This window comes from Lepidothrix coronata, unplaced genomic scaffold (genome assembly GCF_001604755.1).
Source record: "Lepidothrix coronata isolate B3197 unplaced genomic scaffold, Lepidothrix_coronata-1.0 Scaffold151, whole genome shotgun sequence".
Taxonomy (NCBI): domain Eukaryota; kingdom Metazoa; phylum Chordata; class Aves; order Passeriformes; family Pipridae; genus Lepidothrix; species Lepidothrix coronata.
Genome location: NW_016690331.1, coordinates 1,274,665 through 1,281,409, shown reverse-complemented (window position 1 = coordinate 1,281,409; position 6,745 = coordinate 1,274,665). Strand labels below are relative to the sequence as shown.

The window sequence follows — 6,745 nt, the reverse complement described above, 5'->3', positions numbered from 1 at the left end:
CCTCCTCCTCCTCCTCCCGGCGCCAATTCTCCGCGGCGGCGAGGGGGGGGAAGCAGCGCAACCCCCCCCCTTAAAAAAGAAAAATAATAATAATAATAAAAAAAAAAAACCCAATACCGGGATTAATCCCAATTCACCCTTCCGGGAAGCCCCTCCGAGCGCTTCCCCACCCCACCCCCCCCTCCCCTCCGAGCCCCCTCCGCCGCCGCCTCCCGAGGCGGGGGAAGAGCCCCCGTCCCTGCGCTCCGCTCCGCGCCTCCCCCCGCGGCCTCACGCCGCCCCCCGCATCCACCTGAGCCGCCCCTACATCACCCCCCCCCGGCCGCCCGCCCCCGCGCTTATCTCATCCCCGCGCCCCCCTTCCTCCCGCCGCTAGCCGGGCCGCCCCCTCCTCCTCCTCCTCTTCCTCCTCCTCCTCCCCCCGTTCTCCCGGTGGCGGGCGAGGAGGGAAGCGCGGCGCGAGGGGAGGAAGGGAGGGGAAAGGGGCCGAGCCGCTCCCGCGCTGCGCCACAACCCGCCGCCGCCGCCTCCTCCTCCTCCTTCTCCGCCGCCGCCGCGCCCGGAGCCCCGTGAGCGCGCCCGGCCCGCCCCGCGCCGGGTCCCGAGCGAGGGGCGGGAGCGGCAGCGCCCGCGGAGCGCGGTAAACAACGGGGCGGGCCCGGGGGAGGGGACACGGCGGTACAAAGGGGAGGGGAGTGCCCGGGGGGCGGGCGGTGCTTGGGGCCGTGAGGGCGCGGGGTGGGCCGGGGTGGGCCGGGCCGGGCTGGGCCGGGCTCGGCCCGGCCGCCATTTCCCGCCCCAGGGTGCGCGGGAAAAGATAAATCGGGGAATCGCGGGGTTGTTTCGGTTGGGGAAGAGCTGCGGGAGCGTCGGGTCCGACCTGGGGCTCAGCGCCACCGTGTCAGCTCAGTGCCACGTCCGGACTTTCCTTAAGCGCCCTCCTGGGATGGGACTCCACCGCCTCGCTGGGCAGCCCGTTCTGATGTCCAGTCACCCTTTCGGGGAAGAAATTCTTCCAAGTGTCCAACCTAAACCTTCTCTGAGCCCGCTTCCTCTCATCCTGTCACTTTTTACCGGGGAGAAGAGACCGACCCCCACCTGGCTACAACCTCCTCTCAGGGGGTTGTAGAGAGCAACAAGGTCTCCCCTGAGCCTCTTCTTCTCCAGGCTGAGCCCCCCCAGCTCCCTCAGCAGCTCCTGGTGCTCCAGACCCTTCCCCAGCTCCGTTGCCCTTCTCTGGACCCAAATGTTAATGTTTTTGTTAATAAATATTAACAAATGTTCACGCTTATTTGATGTTAATAAATGTTAACATGTTTATACTGTACCCATCGGGACCAGGTATAAATCATCTGTTTAGGAGATGTGGGGAGTGAGGTGTTTTTTTACAGGTGGCCATGAGGTGTGTTTTTCAGAGGCAAGCGTGTAGCTCAAATCACAGAATGGGTCAGGTTGGAAGGGACACAGAGGGTCACTTGGACCAACCTCAATCCTCAAGCAGCGTCATCCCAGAGTACACGACACAGGATTGTGTCCAGATGGTTCTGGAATGTCTCCGGTAAGGGAGACTCCACAACCTCTCTGGACAGTCTGTTCCAGTGTGGGGTCACAGCACAGTAAAGAAGTTCTTCCTCATGTTCTGGTGGAATTTCCTGTGCATCAGTGTCTGCCTATTGCTTCTTGTCCTACTGCTGGGCACCACCAAGCAGGGCCTGGTCCATTCTCTGACACATTCCTTGCAGATACTGATAGATATTGATGATGTCTCCTCTCAGCCATCTCTTCTCAAGGCTGAACAGGCCCAGCTCCCTCAGCCTTTCCTTGTACAAGAGATACTCCAGTCTCTTAATTTTGTAGCCTCCACTGAACTCATTCCAGGAATTCCATGTCTCTCTGGTACTGAGAAGGTACAGGCTTGGCTGCTTCTCCCAGAGCAAGTACTCTCTGTCTTTTTCCTAAAAGGCATGTCTGGCTCTCCAGGAATTCCCAGCGCTGCTGTTTGCTGGTCCATGAGGAGATAAACTGAGGTGTGCTTGCCCTGCTCCCACCCTCCTCAGTACCTGCCATAACCCAGAGCCCACTCCAAATGATGGCTCTTTTGTGGGCCTGTCATGGTGTAAAACCAAGAGAAAACCTTTGAGAAAACATGGTGGCATATTTAACATAAATAAGGAATTGCAACCTCCTTTCTCTCCTAGAAAAAATGAATTCTAATGCATATACAAACCTCTATTGCAACCTTGCTACGAAAAGGACAAATGTAGTTTTAAATTTAATTACCTAAATGGGGAAAATCCTTCCGTTACTGGCATAGAACCAGGCAACGTGAATTTTAGTAATGTTGGTTACGACTATCTTCTTTTTGCCCTAAAGAAGGGAAAGCTACTGCCCATGTGCATTTAAAAAAACCCTCATAAATGTATGTCAGAACAGTTTTACTTAACAGTAGCAAACCCATGGCATTGGCTCTCCATCCCTGGAAGTGATCAAGGCCAGGCTGGATGGGGCTTGGAGCAACCTTGTCTAGTGGAAGGTGTCCCTGCCCATAGCAGGGAAGTTGGAACTAGGTGGTCTTTAAGGTCCCTTCCAACCCAGGCCATTCTGTGATTCTGTGATTCATTTCAACTGCCAAACAGGGTTGCAAAAATGACCACTTTGCTTAATCCCAGCAATTTAAGCAGCTGTTCTTGTTGCAGTGCTTTACCGTGAAGGAAGACTACAGGCCCAGCCTTGAGGAATTTCTGCTCAGCAGCAGTCCACAGCCAGTTCCTGGGGAAAATGACTTAAATCTCTGGGGCCTTGTTACATTCCCACAGTTAACACATTTAAACATTTTGCTGTGAGTCTTCAAATTGATGTGTTTTTTTTTCAGTGTAGAAAAAGTGATTCAAAATCTACCTGCGCTTTCTCTCTCCAAAACTAACACTCCCTAAACATCAGTACAGGCAGAGATACCAGTATTGCAGGTTTCTGGGACTTGTATTTTAGGTTTGCCCGTTCTACTCCTATGACAAACACTTGCACAGGGAGCGAGTGCGATGCCACTGCTTGCATTGCATCCAGTTGTACAAGTTTCAACCTGCTGTTTGGCTTTGGCTCCTCCAGACAAGAGTCTTGCTGCTCCAAACCGTCCCTTGCAGGTTGGATCGGGCACAGATGAACAGGAGTTGGTACATGTTGGCTGATGGAATTAGCCCTGCTACCTGTGAAGGCTGGGAGCTCCTGCTCCTGAGTTATTATGCAGCTTTATCACAGCACTGCTTTATGTTGTAATCCAGCAAGTGCTTGATCTTTTACCCGCCCAGGCACTGCAGGCATCTTTAATTATCTGAGGGTTAATTTGCATGGGAGCTTTTGCTGAAACAATAAATTCATACCTCTGTTATTATTTGGTATGAGTTTCTGTATCAATATTTATATTTGGGGAAAACCAAAGGAGCTTCCTGCTAGCACTAAGACAAAGGAATTGCTTCAGAGCAAGTTCAAGAGTCATCCAGCACTAAGAACATCTTCCAGTTCTTCTGAGGGGAAGAGCAATTATAACATGTGGTGGGAGAACATGTGCTCCAGTGCCTCTTTTCTATGCAGGGATGAGGAGATAGAAACGTCTTGTCTGATGAAAAGCACGTTTTGCAAGGCTTGACAAATGCGATGTTCACCTTGAGCCAATGTGGTATGTGTGATTTTAATGTTGGTAAGATTGTTTCTGCAACTCATCTTATAAAATTCCAGTCAAACAGCTCACTGTGTATGTTCAGCTGATGAAGGAATTGGGTGCTTACTTCAGATTAGAGGGGGAACTGCTGTCTGGGGGGGAAGTAGGGTGGGAGAATGTGCCAGAAGGGGCTGTCTCTGCCTGTGCTTGTCCCTTTGCTGCTGCAATGCAGCTCCCTCACCCCTCCAGACTAAAGTGGAGAGCAGAAAAGCAAGATACTGATGACACACTTGGAGCTGTAGAAAGTCCACGCTCTTGCAGGGCATCGGGAAGCCAAATGGAAACTGAGGAAGCTCAGCTGTACTGGCAGCACTGCTGTAACATTGGAAACAGGTCCCTTCCCCCGAGCATGGGTTCAGCCTCTCCACCCCCACTACTCCCATTCCTGTGCCAGTTATGAGATAGCTGTTACAATCCATGTATCCTTTCTGTTTTTACTTTAGGAACACTGTGAAGTGTGTACAGTATCTTCTATCTGTGTTTCTTTGTATGCTACATGAACTAAATCCCGAATAATCCTGTGGAACAAGGAATGGTTTCATCCCCCTTTCACAGATCCGAGGTGGAGGCACAGACAAAACAATACTTTGCAGGGAATTACAGTACCAGCTAGAAGAAGATCCAGGTTTTCAGCTAGAAGAAGATCCAGGTTTTCATCATGACTCCTGACATTTGTCCTTGCCAGTAAAACATATCCCCCTTTCAATGCCACAGGATGTTTTATAATAGGGGGAAAAAAATGTTTTAGCAGAACTGTTCTACATTAAAAGGAAGCATTTATTTTCATTGGTATCAGCTCAGTGAAGGCTTGACCCTGGGATCACAATGGGAGTTTTATCCTTGACTTTAATGGAAGAATAATCAAGGTCTCGTGATATTACATCCTAAAGAAAGGCAAATACTGCAGTTTGTATCAATAAGATAAATGTCTCACATTTAGTGTAAGCCGCTATATTCTTGCAATAAATGGTTTATTAGATTGATTAGATGTCTTAACTTCACCTCAGCTATTAATCACTTTTGGCAGCTGTTTACTGCTTTGTATACTTTGAAGTAATGGAGATTATTCCTTAATTATCTCATTGCAGTTCAGTCATTGTTTCCTAAATAGTGCCATTAGAATGGTAAATTGCAACAGTAAAACAGTGTCAATACGGAGTTATGGAGTTCCCATTTTATGACGCATTCATAAAGTTAACACAATCTACTTAAAACATGGCTGTGATTTCCACACAGTGACCTATTTGATATGGCAGAAGAGATTTGGATGAGAAAACAGGGGAGCATTAAGTGTGCCGGGACTCTGCTTTCACCAAAGTAAAACACAGAGTATTCCCTGTTGGAATATATGTGCATATCAGAATTTATTAAGCCAGTGCTTGTTTGATCACCTTCAGTTTCACCAAGTGCTGTGAATTCCAAGAATTTTGTGCCTTTGAATACAACGTGTTTATTTCTGTGCAAAAAGAAATGAGAAAACTCCAAGCAGTGCTGTCGTTTAGAGGTTACCATTGTCATTCTGCAGAAGGATAAGAGAGTACAAGATCAATCAGAAGAAAATGGCTGCTTTTAATATTGTCTTCAGATCTGGCAGCGAGTCATAAGGTAGCAGTTGCACAACAATTTCCATTCTGAGTCCCTTTTCCAGTCAACTGTAACTGTCCTGAACTTTAACATTATGAGTTGTCTGTTTCAGGCTGAGTTGTTTGGGAGGAACCAGTATCACTGTCAGACTGAGAAACATTCATGAAACCTGCTTTCAAATACCGTAACAGAAATTCTCTTCCTTCTTGCTCGGCGATAAAGGCTTTTGGGGAAAAAATAGCATTGCAAATTATGGGTAAATGTGGGGATTTTATTCTCCTTGACTTTTTACTGTGCATATGATAGAAAATGTGGATCCTCAGCTTGGCTTAAAGTAGTGCTGAAAAAAACTGAATGTGATTTTTACTAACGTTAACAATTTATGTTCAACCCCAAATTCCGGTAGACTACTAATCCAGAAACTTTGATTAAGGAAGCCAACTAAGATAAGGCCTGATTGTGCCAGATATCAGACACACACATGAGAAATAATGCCTGAAAAGCGTTCAACCCAATGTGAAGCAAACGTATAATTAAAATTCCTGGCCATAATTTTGGTGCTGGGCTGAATTCAGCTGGTGACCCACAGGTAGAAGGCTCTGAGAGCTCATCACCTGGTGACCTACAAGTGAGATATCCAGTCCTTCCCAATTGCAAATGCTCCACCTTTGCAAGACAGCCTGCTCTCTTCTTAGCAAGCAACCAAATCGTGTTCCAGCCTTTTCAAAGGTTGGCAAAGTCTCCTATTCATGTGCTCGTTGCATCTTCTGCTTCATCTGATCAAGTTTAAAGTCTCCTGCTGCCCCAAGGTGCTCATCAACATCTTAGAGCTGGAGAGGAGCTGCCACTGGAATTCAGCCAGCAGAGAGATTTGTAACAAAGCTCCCACTCAGTCAAGACCAGTTGACTGCAGACAACCAGGTAAATTCTTTAGCCTAAATAATTTGTCCTAAAGCTGACCAGGGCCTACTCCGAATCTTTCAAACTCCAAAAGCAACACCACAGGGCCAGAAACAACAATTTAGGAGGCAACAGCAACTTCAAGAAGTGCAATTGCTTGTTTATCTGCAGCCTTAGACTGTATCTGTTCTATGGAAAGGTGGTGGAAGCCTAGCCATGATGATGGATGCCCCATCCCTGGAAACATTCAAGGACAGGCAGGGTGTGGCTCTGAGCAACCTTATCTCGTTGAAGATGTCCCTGCCCGTGGCAGGGCGGTTGGATTAGGTGACCTTTAAGGGTCCCTTCCGACCCAAATGATCCTATGATTCCACAGCTTTTTGCTGCTGGTAAGAGGTGAGAGGTGGGAATTCTGTGTCCTCAAGGGACCACAGCGGAGACATGACAACAGTAGCAGGACTTCACTTTTGATTGTTCTGCTGCTTCACTTGAGGACAGCAGTGGAACAGGATAGAACTTGGCTCTGCCCTTATCTGGTTACCCATT

General features: G+C 48.4%; 1 long non-coding RNA gene across 1 annotated transcript; it reads left to right on the top strand.

Annotated features, from left to right (window-relative positions):
* Nucleotides 1–2,694: 2,694 nt before the first annotated feature.
* On the top strand, nt 2,695–4,307 carry LOC108504055. The gene is made up of 3 exons (XR_001876978.1): nt 2,695–2,839; nt 3,589–3,673; nt 4,159–4,307. It is a non-coding gene; the product is annotated as an uncharacterized LOC108504055 (long non-coding RNA).
* Nucleotides 4,308–6,745: the final 2,438 nt, after the last annotated feature.